A 14,001-nucleotide genomic window follows, 5' to 3' on the forward strand; every position below is an offset into this window, starting at 1 on the left:
GACGTACAGGACTGTGCCGGAACACTGGGGACACAGTACGTAGCTCCGCAAAACACGGAGCCTGTCCAGTCACATGCCTCCTCGCGTGAGTACAGGGAGTTGGCTCTGCTCTACCTCTAGGCTCCGCCAACCACCCTTTTAGCCCCCCAAAACATTTTCTTGGGGCTGTCTCTCGGGCTTCTTTCTCGGCCGGCGCCTTCCGCGTTGCCGCTGCTCCTCTCTATAACGCGCCTCCACTGTCTCCTCCCAAGGACGGCGATCCATCCCGGCCTGAATCTCCTCCCAAGTCCAGGATCCCTTACCGTCCAGGATCCCTTACCGTCCAGGATCTCCTCCCAGGTCCAGGCTGTCTGCTCCTGGACACGCTGCTTGGTCCTCGTTTGGTGGGATCTTCTGTCACGATCGTTCATCGATGGGACGGACCAAGGCGCAGCGTGATATGCATACATGTTTATTTATATTGAATAAGCACCACTACAAAACAACAAATGAAATGAAACGTGAAGTCTAAGGTAGTCTAACATACCTCACACGGAACAAGATCCCACAAACCACTAGTGCCAATAGGCTGCCTAAGTATGTTCCCCAATCAGAGACAACGAGCGACAGCTGCCTCTGATTGGGAACCACACAGGCCAACATAGAAATAGACATACTAGATACTACACCATAGAACCAACACAACACGGAATATAAACACCCTGACTCAAACATATACGAGTCCCTTGAGTCAGGGCGTGACACCTACTTACAAAGCATGTAGAGGTCTGTAATTTTTATCATAGGTACACTTCAACTGTGAGAGACTGAATCTAAAACAAAAATCCAGAAAATAACATTGTATGATTTTTAAGTAATTAATTTGCATTTTATTGCATGACATACAGTGGGGAAAAAAAGTATTTAGTCAGCCACCAATTGTGCAAGTTCTCCCACTTAAAAAGATGAGAGAGGCCTGTAATTTTCATCATAGGTACACGTCAACTATAACAGACAAATTGAGAAAAAAAAATCCGGAAAATCACATTGTAGGATTTTTTATGAATTTATTTGCAAATTATGGTGGAAAATAAGTATTTGGTCACCTACAAACAAGCAAGATTTCTGGCTCTCACAGACCTGGAACTTCTTCTTTAAGAGGCTCCTCTGTCCTCCACTCGTTACCTGTATTAATGGCACCTGTTTGAACTTGTTATCAGTATAAAAGTCACCTGTCCACAACCTCAAACAGTCACACTCCAAAACTCCACTATGGCCAAGACCAAAGAGTTGTCAAAGGACACCAGAAACAAAATTGTAGACCTGCACCAGGCTGGGAAGACTGAATCTGCAATAGGTAAGCAGCTTGGTTTGAAGAAATCAACTGTGGGAGCAATTATTAGGAAATGGAAGACATACAAGACCACTGATAATCTCCCTCGATCTGGGGCTCCACGCAAGATCTCACCCCGTGGGGTCAAAATGATCACAAGAACGGTGAGCAAAAATCCCAGAACCACACGGGGGGACCTAGTGAATGACCTGCAGAGAGCTGGGACCAAAGTAACAAAGCCTACCATCAGTAACACACTACGCCGCCAGGGACTCAAATCCTGCAGTGCCAGACGTGTCCCCCTGCTTAAGCCAGTACATGTCCAGGCCCGTCTGAAGTTTGCTAGAGTGCATTTGGATGATCCAGAAGAGGATTGGGAGAATGTCATATGGTCAGATGAAACCAAAATAGAACTTTTTGGTAAAAACTCAACTCGTCGTGTTTGGAGGACAAAGAATGCTGAGTTGCATCCAAAGAACACCATACCTACTGTGAAGCATGGGGGTGGAAACATCATGCTTTGTGTGTTTTTTCTGCAAAGGGACCAGGACGACTGATCCGTGTAAAGGAAAGAATGAATGGGGCCATGTATCGTGAGATTTTGAGTGAAAACCTCCTTCCATCAGCAAAGGTATTGAAGATGAAACGTGGCTGGGTCTTTCAGCATGACAATGATCCCAAACACACCGCCCGGGCAACAAAGGAGTGGCTTCGTAAGAAGCATTTCAAGGTCCTGGAGTGGCCTAGCCAGTCTCCAGATCTCAACCCCATAGACAATCTTTGGAAGGAGTTGAAAGTCTGTGTTGCCCAGCGACAGCCCAAAACATCACTTCTCTAGAGGAGATCTGCATGTTGGAATGGGCCAAAATACCAGCAACAGTGTGTGAAAACCTTGTGAAGACTTACAGAAAACGTTTGACCTGTGTCATTGCCAACAAAGGGTATGTAACAAAGTATTGAGAAACTTTTGTTATTGACCAAACACTTATTTTCCACCATAATTTGCAAATAAATTCATTAAAAATCCTACAATGTGATTTTCTGGATTTTTGGTTTAGATTCAGTCTCTCACAGTTGAAGTGTACCTATGATAGGTCTTGGCTGATTCCTTTTGATTTTCCCATGATGTCAAGCAAAGAGGCACTGAGTTTGAAGGTAGGCCTTGAAATACATCCACAGGTACACCTCCAATTGACTCAAATGATGTCAATTAGCCTATCAGAAGCTTTTAAAGATAGACATCATTTTCTGGAATTTTCCAAGCTGTTTAAAGGCACAGTCAACTTAATGTATGTAAACCTCTGACCCACTGGAATTGTGATACAGTGAATTATAAGTGAACTAATCTGCCTGTAAACAATTGTTGGAAAAATTACTGTCACGATCGTTGAGAGACGGGTCAGACCAAGGTGGAGCGTGATATGCGTACATATTTATTAATACGAATAAACACTTGACAAAATAACAAAACAACGAAAATGTGAAGTCCTATGGGCTATACACACAACAAGCCTTACAGGAACACAAACAAGATCCCACAACTAAGGTAGGCAACCAGGCTACTTAAGTATGATCCCCAATCAGAGACAACGAGCGACAGCTGCCTCTGATTGGGAATCACACCCGGCCAAACATAGAAATATCAAACTAGATCTAAACATATACAATGACATAGACCTCAACTGAAACTCACACCCTGACCCAACCAACAAGAGTTCTCTAGATCAGGGCGTGACAGTACCCCCCCCCCCCCCCCCCCCCCCAAAGGTGCGTACTCCGGCCGCACCAACCTGACTCATTAGGGGAGGGTCCAGGTGGGCATTCAGCCACGGAGGCGGCTCCGGCTCCGGGCATGACGACCTCTCCCTCTCTGCCTCCCCGTTGCACCCCTAGTCTGGTCTGGACCTCGGTGCGATGCTTCCCCTCTCCTTCCTCCCATGATTCACCAAGCCCTGTCTGGACCCTGGTGTGGCAGGCCCCAAACCTGGAGAGGGGCTGACGTCTGGGCCTGGAGTGGAGCCGCTGACCGGAGCTGAACTGGACCCCGGTGGAGCGGACTGCTCTGGCTCCGGAGTGGATCCGCTGACCGGAGCTGGACTAGGCACCGGTGGAGCGGACTGCCCTGGCTCCGGAGTGGAACCGCTGACTGGAGCTGGATTGGGCACCGGTGGAGCGGACTGCTCTGGTTCCGGAGTGGAGCCGCTGACCGGAGCTGGACTAGGAACACGCACCACTGGTCTGGTGCGAGGAGCAGGCACTTGTTGTGCCGGACTGGAGACACGCACCACTGGTTTGGTGCGGGGAGCAGGTACGGGCCGTACAGGACTGGATACGCGCACCATTGGTTTGGTGCGGGGAAAAGGTACGGGGCGTACCGTTCTGGCGACACGCACCACTGGTTTGGTGCAGGGAGCAGGTACGGGGCGTACCGGGCTGTCGACACGCACCACTGGTTTGGTGCGGGGAGCAGGTACGGGGCGTACCGGGCTGGCGACATGCACCACTGGTTTAATGCGAGGAGCAGGCACGGGCCGTGCCGGACTGGGAACACGCACCACTGGCTTGGTGCGAGGAGCAGGCATGGGTCGTGGCGGACTGGAGACACGCACCACTGGTTTGGTGCGTGGAGCAGGTACGGGGCGTACCGGGCTGGCGACACACACCACTGCCTTGGTGTGGGGAGCAGGTACGGGGCGTACCAGGCTGGCGACACGCACCACTGGTTTGGTGCGGGGAGCAGGTACGGGGCGTACCGGATTGGGAACACGCACCACTGGCTTGGTGCGAGAGAAAGGCACGGGGCTTACCGGGCTGGGAACTGACGTTGGAGATGTACGACTATTCCAGTCTTTCTCTCTCCACCGCCAATCCCCCTCCAGTGAGGACTCCTTCGGGAGCCCCCACGAGTGAGGGAACAGAAATTCATCGTCGTCGTCTTCCTCCAACTCCTCTGTGTAAAACTGCTCCTATTCCTGCTCCCATGGTTGCAGGGACTCCACCTGGAACCCCCACGGGTGCAATGGTCGGGGCTCTTCTCTCTCGATCCCGACCACCCCTTTAGCCCCCCCAAAATGTTTTATTGGGGCTGCCTCTCGGGCTTCCTCTTCGGCCGGCACCGTTGATGTCGCCATTGATCCTCTCCTACATGGGCTTTTACCTAAGCCAAAGGGGCCTTTTCCAGCTAAAATCTCCTCCCTAGACCACATCTTCCCCACCTGTGTCCAGGGTGTTTTCTCCTCCTGGGCACGCTGCTTGGTCCTTGTTTGGTGGGATCTTCTGTCACGATCGTTGAGAGACGGGTCAGACCAAGGTGCAGCGTGATATGCGTACACATTTATTAATACGAATAAACACTTGACAAAATAACAAAACAACGAAAATGTGAAGTCCTATGGGCTATACACACAACAAGCCTAACAGGAACACAAACAAGATCCCACAACTAAGGTAGGCAACCAGGCTACTTAAGTATGATCCCCAATCAGAGACAACGAGTGACAGCTGCCTCTGATTGGGAATCACACCTGGCCAAACATAGAAATATCAAACTAGATCTAAACATAGCTATACAATGACATAGATCTCAACTGAAACTGACACCCTGACCCAACCAACAAGAGTTCTCTAGATCAGGGAGTGACAATTACTTGTGTCATGCATAAAGTAGATGTCCTAACCGACTTGCCAAAACTATAGTTTGTTAACAAGAAATGGAGTGGTTGAAAAACGTATTTTAATGATTCCAACCTACGTGTATGTAAACTTCCGACTTCAACTGTACAAACATTTTGGGGAAAGATAAGAGAGATGAAGATGTAATGAATTTAAGGTTATTTGTTGATGTAAAAATCAAACTGTACCGATTTGAAGGTAGTTTCATCAGACTTCGGGAGGGGTGGGTTCCCCAGAAATTCTGGCTAAAAAAATGGGGTCCCCGCTGAAAAAGTTTGCATACCACTGCCTTAGAGTGAAGCGAAACCATGCCTAAATAACAATTCAGTGAACCAGTCACAGTATTATCTCTCCTTAACCCAGGAGTTTTTATCATGATTCCAGTTGGCTTTGATTGAAAGATCGAATCAGGCTTGTGACAGTGATGTTGCTTTTTGTTAAAGATCAGTAGGGCACTGTAACATGTGCACTACATTATATTGACTGATGCTGCTGCTGTGGTGTTTCTTTTAAAAACAGTTTAAGAAAGATTGCATTTACCTTTGCATTGCTTGGGAATGTGGCCGTGTTGTTATTCTTTGCCACTGTTCTTGCTCTCATTACACGAATCACCTTGTGTGTGTCTGGTTTGATGAGCTTCATGAAGGCCATTAGGTGGGCATGAGTTGCAAACCTATGCGAAAGTTGGAACATATTATAATGATTAAGTTTAGAAATAGATTAGAAATAACATAATATTGCAACCAGTGAACCATCCTTCTGAATAACTCCTACTGTGGCATAACATACAGAGTGATTTAGGGAGAGAGAGAGAGAGAGATGTATCTGTTTATTTATTTTCTGTTTATTATCTATTTCACTTGCTTTGTCAATGTACAGATATGTTTCCCATGCCAATAAAGCCCTTTGAATTTAAACTGAATTGAGAGAGCGAGGGTGTAGAGGTAGAGATATAGTGAGAGAGAGGAGAGAGACTACAAAGAGAGAGAGGGAGCAAACGAGTGAAAGATAGAAAGAGCAAGGGAGAGAAAGATGGACAGAGGGAGACAAGCCTACAGCAGGGCCTGAGTGTGTTTCCTTCTGGTCCTTTCCCCAGAGTAGCCCACAGAGACTGAAGGCCCTGGCAGCAGTTGTAATAGTGTAACACACACACATAACTTTAGGAACCTACATCAGGTCACTAACGTAAGCTACAGCTGCCATGCTCATTGCAGAAGTTTGTAAAGTGTATACGTAGCTAATATTAATAGTATTATATTAGCCTACCTTGTGTAGAACTGTATGTTGTCGGAGGAGGCTGCAGATCTGCCTCCCCAGTCGCTGTATCTCCTTGCGGAGATCTTTGTTTTGCCCCAGTGACATATCAAGGGCTGAGGGGTCGGGGGCACATCATCTGCCATGTCCTCAACATCCTCTGTCTTGGATGGTTTAGTGGTGACTGGATATTGCTAGCTAGCTACTGTTCGCATTGTGGTTTGTTTAACTCTAGACCAGAACCGGATGGCCTGGTTAATATTTTTAGCGGAAGTACGTGGGCCTGGTGTTGTTGTTCTACCCTATACTCATAAATATCACTTAATATTATGGGTCTATTCCACTCAAATAATATAACCATAATAAATGGGACCTGTTTTCTAAACACTCATACTCAGGGCCTGACTCTCCAGCCCAAATTAATGGTGTGGCAGCTGGAGCTATAGCAAGTCTGATAATGTTGTATCTACTTTTCACTGCTGTGTGCTTTTGAAGTGCTTTTCTGCTGCTCATGGATGTTTCTTGGTGGCAGCACTGTGAAGCACAAAGCAGTGGCACACCTTTTAGAGTGCTAAGCCTTTGAAGCTGCGGCCCTTAGCACTCCTGTACAAGCCAGGCCTCAACCTGAGTGGGTAGGGTTGAGGAGAGGGAGACAGAGAAGGAAACAAAGTAGTGATCGGAGATCTGGAGGGGGGCTACAGTGAGATTAGTAGGCAAACAAGGTTGAGATCAAAAGCAAGGAGGGGAAAATAATAGCTATTAATAAATGAATCGAAGGCACACGTCGGGAGGTTGAAGTCGCCCAGTTTACTTCGATATGATGGTTATTATATCAATATTTGCGCATGAAGGTGTTTCCATCGCCATTTCTCGCATTATTAATGTTACCGACACAAAAAGATCCCACCTTCTCGAACGAACATATTAGCTATCGGCATTCATAAAATTATACTGAAACTTCCTGTTTCCATCACTGCTGTCGTGATTTTTATTTATACGGTATGGCTTTTATCGCATAAAAACTGTGGATGGAAACAGTTGAAACATCAGTAAAAGTTTTAAGGAAGTAATTCAAAAACCTCTATAATTTCCGTTCTTAGAGTGTTAATAAAACCTCCCAGGAAAACATTAAAGGAACCAGAGTAAAACGTTCTAAGAACTTCCCTGTAACCTAAAAATAAATAGAAAAACGCTCTACATGAGGTGTAGCAGGCAGGCTTCAGGCGTGATTTTGGTTGCTGGAGTGTGACTCTCCATAGTTGTGTTGTACCTCGTTTCCCACCCTCAGGGAACAGTAGTTATAGTCATATAGTTTTGTTATCTGCATTACCATTTCTGACAAACCAAAACATCTTGCAAGTAGAAGACAGTGCCTTGTCCTAGAGCAGGGTTGTTCTTGTTTATCTGTCAAGTTGCAGAGATGACATGTTTTCTATGTGTCTCTGGCCTGGTACTCAGGAGCTCTCCAAAGAATCTGGTAGATTTGTTAGCAGCAGCAACAAAGTAACGTTCATGACAGTCTTGTTCCTTTGAAATGTGGGGTAAAAAAAAAAACTGGGCGCCCTGATAGCCTTTCCCTTCCCCTGTTTTATTCACGATCAACAGATTAACCTACGAGGGTGAGAACAGACACAACTGACACCAGCGGACAACAAACTCAAAACTACAGTGGATGACTTGCAGTTTTCAGACCTGCGATGTAATTAGTAAATGTCAAGCATAGCCCCCCCTCTTCATGTTAATTTCTGTACTCAATGATTATCTCATTGGCATTGTGCCTTTTTCTGCATGATTTAAGCTTGCGTTAAAGGCAAAATCTGTATCATTGTGCATCAGTGATAGAACTTAATAAAAAAACAAGTGGCAATCAACCTGATGATAATTTGAAATGCATAAGGGTATGGTAATCTCATAACAGATACACTTCAAGTTGTGTGTCATTGACATTCTGATTTAGCAATTAACAAGTAACTTAACAGTTTTAAAATACAATAGTGGCTCCAATATAGGCCTGGTAAAATATAGCCTATGGCTTATGGTGCTATCACAAGGAGCCGGGTAGCCTGTACAGGGGACATAGTTATGATGTGTACACCTAGGGCTGTTGCGGTGACCATATTATTGCCACACCGGCAGTCATGAGTCATGACCGCAGTAAAATTCCATGTGACCGTTGAGTCACGGTAATCTCCTCTTATTCACTCTGGCCATGCGTTTGTAGTACCCAACTCGCTAACGACCATCAGGTCGCCAATGGCCTGGTACTCAGCGCTCTATTGTCCCTCTAACCACTCTGACATCAATACAAATGCTATCGAAAATCACATCAAACATTTGTCATTAAAACAGTATTGTGCTTTTAAAACTCACCTCACTGTGATGATCAATTTGAAGAAAGAAGTTCAACAACAGGTTGAAACTGAGTGGAACACATGGTCGTTGTGGATGTTATTTCAAAGCCTAACACAACAAAATGGACATTGCTTTCTAAGGTGATGATTAATTCAAAACACTCATATGCATATTAGAGCTTAGGCATAGGGCTATATATGAGCCCAAAAAAACCTGAATTAAAATAATGATTGTGCCGTTTTACAATACATAGCCTACCACTTATTACTCAGAGCAGAATTATTATTATTTTTTTAACAGATTTAATGTCTTTGGTGTATAATTGGTCTAGCCTATATTCCAAAATTAAACAAATTCTAGTAATCGTCTTTGAGTGTGGACTGTATTTTTATGCATACTGATGGACTGGTTACCTTATGCAAGCTCAAAACTTTTTATCCATGAGTCTGGTAGAGAACATATAGGCCTAGGCTATGCTGTTGGTTCACTGATTGTGCAGGGCGGCTTCACTACAATTACAGTGAATTTGTATTTCATTTTGAATAACCTAGTAATAGTTTTTTATTTATTTAATTTTTTATAATTCATAGGCTGACACATTACCTTTAGTTACAGAATATCTCACCACTGTGCGTTTCCATCTCCTCCTCTCTCTCCTTCATTCCTTTCTCGAGCGTGCAGAGAGAGGGGCTGTCAACAGTTTAATGAAATATGTTTCGTTGTGAAAACATGTTACTATCGATGTTCCCGAACAGATTTAACTTGGTTTCCCAAATTAAGCACTGGGTAGCTGCAGAAACATGGTTGGAGTGCCCATGGCATACCGAGTTTGGGCTGAATATCACCTGCCATGCAGCGAGAGGCTGCATGCTCCTCAAACAGTGGTTGATGCGTGGAGTGAAATAAGTGTTCTTATGAGCCCAGACATTTTTATATGCAATCCCATGTGAAAGCAGAGTTTTGATGGTTGCCACTACAAATAGGAGGATCCCAGATGCTACTATATTAAGAACATGCTCTGCTATAAAACCGGAATAGCCTACCCTGTGTGATTGAAAAATGAACCGGCGGGAAAGTGGCCTCCATTCGTTATTCGAGTGCATACGGCTAATATGTCTTTTTTTTTTTTACCCTGCCCCTGTTCCCCTGTTCCTGCTCATTTGATAGATTGAGATGAAATTGAAAATAGTCTTGTGGGTGAAAATATGATCACTTGATGAGTGAACAGCGTGTGCAGCCTGAGGCCAAGGAACAGAGCGCAAGCTTTTTTAGCGACTTTCTCAAATCATCAGTAGCATCATGCAGTCCATATACAGTGCATTCGGAAAGTATTCAGACCCCTTGACTTTTTCCACATTTTGTTATGTTACAGCCTTATACTAAAATTGATTAAATTGTTTTTTTCCTCATCAATCTACACACAATACCCCATAATAAAAAACGGAAATATCACATTTGCATTAGTATTCAGACCCTTTACTCAGTACTTTGTTGAAGCACCTTTGGCAGCAATTACAGCCTTGAGTCTTCTTGGGTATGACGCTACAAGCTTGGCAAACCTGTATTTGGGGAGTTTCTCCCATTCTTCTCTGCAGATCCTCTCAAGCTCTGTCAGGTTGTGTGGGGAGCGTTGCTGCACAGCTATTTTCAGGTCTCTCCAGAGATGTTTGATCGGGTTCAAGTCCGGGCTCTGGCTGGGCCACTCAAGGATAGTCAGAGACCTAACCCGAAACCACTCCTGCATTGTCTTGGCTGTGTGCTTAGGGTTGTTGTCCTGTTGAAAGGTGAACCTTCACCCCAGTCTTCGCTGTAACGTAACAAAATGTGGAAAAAGTCAAGGGATCTGAATTCTTGCCGAAGGCACTGTATGTTTTGATTTCTAAAATTTGTAGCTGTCACGATCGTCATAGGAAGCAGACCAAGGCGCAGCGTGATATGCGTACATCTTTTAATGAGTACTTTTCAACAATAACAAAACGATACGTGAAGTCCTAATGTTAACAAAACACAAACCTTTCCGGAACAAGATCCCACAAATGACAAGTGCAAAACAGGCTGCCTAAGTATGGTTCCCAATCAGAGACAACGAGCCACAGCTGTCTCTGATTGGGAACCACCCTGGCCAACATAGAAATAAATGATCTAGAAAGAAACACATAGAAAAAAAAAACATAGACACTACACACCCTGGCTCAACATTTAAGAGTCCACAGAGCCAGGGCGTGACAGTACCCCCCCCAAAGGCGCGGACTGCGACCGCGCCACACAAACTCAAGAGGGTAGGGGCTGGGTGGGCATTCCGCATCGGAGGCGGATCCGGCTCCGGGCGTGACCACCACTCTCTCGCTACCCCCCCCCCCGTAGCGCCCCTGGTCTTGTCTGGCCCCGCTGGCCGGAGCAGGACTGGACACCGGTGGAGCGGATTGCTCAGGCTCCGGTGTGGAGCAGCTGACCGGTGCCTGACCAGGCACCGGTGGAACAGGCACGGGCTGTGCCGGACTGACGACGCGCAACACTGGCTTGGTGCGGGGAGCAGGAACGGGCCAGACCGGGCTGACGACGCGCACCCCTGGCTTGGTGCGGGGAGCAGGAACAGACCGGGCTGACGACGCGCACCACTGGCTTGGTGCGGGGAGCAGGAACGGGTCGGGCCGGACTGGGAACACGCACAACTAACTTAGTGCGGGGAGCAGGAACGGGTTGGGCCGTACTGGGAACACGCACCACTAACTTAGTGCGGGGAGCAGGAACGGGTCGGGCCGGACTGGGAACACGCACAACTAACTTAGTGCGGGGAGCAGGAATGGGTTGGGCCGTACTGGGAACACGCACCACTAACTTAGTGCGGGGAGCAGGATCGGGTTGGGCCGTACTGGGAACACGCACCACTAACTTAGTGCGGGGAGCAGGAACGGGTCGGGCCGGACTGGGAACACGCACCACTAACTTAGTGCGGGGAGCAGGAACGGGTTGGGCCGTACTAGGAACACGCACCACTAACTTAGTGCGGGGAGCAGGAACGGGCCTGACCGTACTGGGAACACACACCACTTGCTTGGTGCGAGGAGCGGGACTGGGTTTCCTCATAAACCTCCGCTCCCTCTGCTGCCTACTCAGTTCCTCTCGCCGTGCCTCCACACTCTCCTTCTCCCTCCTGACCAATGGCCCCCGTAACCTGGTGGCCTCCTCTCCTAGTCCACAAACTCGCCCTGTGGCTGCCTCCAGCAGCCCCGTCGTCCATGCCGTGTGCCCCCCCCCCCCCCCCCCCCAATAATTTATTGGGGTTGCCTCTCGCCTGTCCGACGACGGCCCGGTTGGCGCCGCTTCTCCTCTCCTGCCTGGGCATCCTCCCTCATCGCCCTCCGGTAGCGGACGGCCTCCTCCTCTGTGATCATCCCCCAACCGAGGAGGACATCCACTAGCGTTACCTCCGGCGTTTGCTCCTGGACACGCTGCTTGGTCCTTATTTGGTGGGATCTTCTGTCACGATCGTCATAGGAAGCAGACCAAGGCGCAGCGTGATATGCGTACATCTTTCAATTAGTATTTTTCAACAATAACAAAACAACAAAACGATACGTGAAGTCCTAAGGTTAACAAAACACAAACCTCTCCGGAACAAGATCCCACAAATGACAAGTGCAAAACAGGCTGCCTATGTATGGTTCCCAATCAGAGACAACGAGCCACAGCTGTCTCTGATTGGGAACCACCCTGGCCAACATAGAAATAAATGATCTAGAAAGAAACACATAGAAAACAACACATAGACACTACACACCCTGGCTCAACATTTAAGAGTCCCCAGAGCCAGGGCGTGACAGTAGCATTCACAACTAAAGTTGCAAAATAACTCTAAATCTAGCATATATGACCTGTTTCAAATCATCACTTTTACGCTCAACATAGCCACTTCATATACGCACTCACTCCGGAATGGGAAAATTATCCTTTCTATTTTATTCAGGTAAGTTAAATGATATTCTTCTTATGATAAAATCATATATTATAAAATAATGCCATCGGACTAATAAGCATATCTTGTCTGCTAAATGGACAAGCCTACAACCTATGGCATGGCACATAGCCAGATAACATACAGTATGCCAACTCATTTTCTGTTCTTCTGAAATAAATGTTCTTCATATCATAATGTTTCTTTAGACCTGCCTAAAATGAATAATGGATTTATTGTCATGGTGTATATTAAATTGATTTATTAGACTTTCTTAAATGTTCCAAAGGTGTGCATCAGTGGCTAGGCTATGCGGCCTGTATGCGTGGAGACCTGAAGATATTAAACGTGTTTATGTTAATTAACGGTCAATTACCATGAGACCGGCAGTGTTTTGCATGACAATAACCGGCGGACAATATTTCATGACCACCACAGCCCTATGTACACCCTAGGAAAATAGTACCATTCACTTTGAAGAGTACATATTTTGTCATGTAAAAATGGGGGAAAGTTGTACTATTACTATGGCTGGCGATGCCACGGCTTTATAAACATGATAAAAGATAACATTTTGAACCACCACAGTTTTGCTCAATCGCCTTTTTACACATTGTAAATGATAGGAATTCTGATTTCCCCCCTTCTCATACATCCCAGAAGAGACAGGGTTGCATCATCAGACATAATAAATGTGTGAACATGACAAATAAGATGTGAAAGACAATCATTTTGAATAATACGAGGCATCACCGAGGGGAGAGGCTCCGGTGCCCCATTTGTATTGGCCCATAATGGCGTCATAAACCATTATGAAAAATATATATTTTGACAGTCATATTCATGATGTGTGGAATAGATGGAGCTTTCTTTCATCCCAAATGATCTTTGCGAAAGCAGCCTAAAGCTTTTTCAGAACCCGGTGACCAATTACTTTACAGTTTGACGGCACTTCCTTTTCATTCGGAGTTCGTAACCTTGAGCGCCACAATGTCATTACCATCCTCCGTTCTCAGCTCTTTAAGATGCACCAATTTCATTTGCATGGGCATCTCTGGGAGTGGAATTTCACATTGCAATATCGCATTACAGAACTAAATGGGTTTTCGAGCGCCTTCGCGCACATTAGAGAGTCTTGATGCATATTCCTGACACAGAAATTGCCGGTTGTGAATGGATCGCTTGGACTTTGAGCTGTCTACAGACGCTTCCGGCTGTTTACTGGTAATGAAGTCAGCAGTGGTTAAGTAATTCATTGCTGTGTTTGTCACCAAACTAATGGCTTTTTGGCTCATTAAGCCTCATACTGTTGGTAGCCATTTTATCTAAAGCTTCGTGTCCCGCGTTGACTCCCACATGACACTGTCGGTAATTGAAATCGCTGAGCTTTCAGATTTTTTGGGTGAACTTTCCTTGCCTAGGGCATTGGGTTAATTTAATTTCTGGTTTATTCATC

The sequence above is a fragment of the Coregonus lavaretus genome (assembly GCF_964263955.1).
Source record: "Coregonus lavaretus genome assembly, chromosome: 29".
Classification (NCBI taxonomy): domain Eukaryota; kingdom Metazoa; phylum Chordata; class Actinopteri; order Salmoniformes; family Salmonidae; genus Coregonus; species Coregonus lavaretus.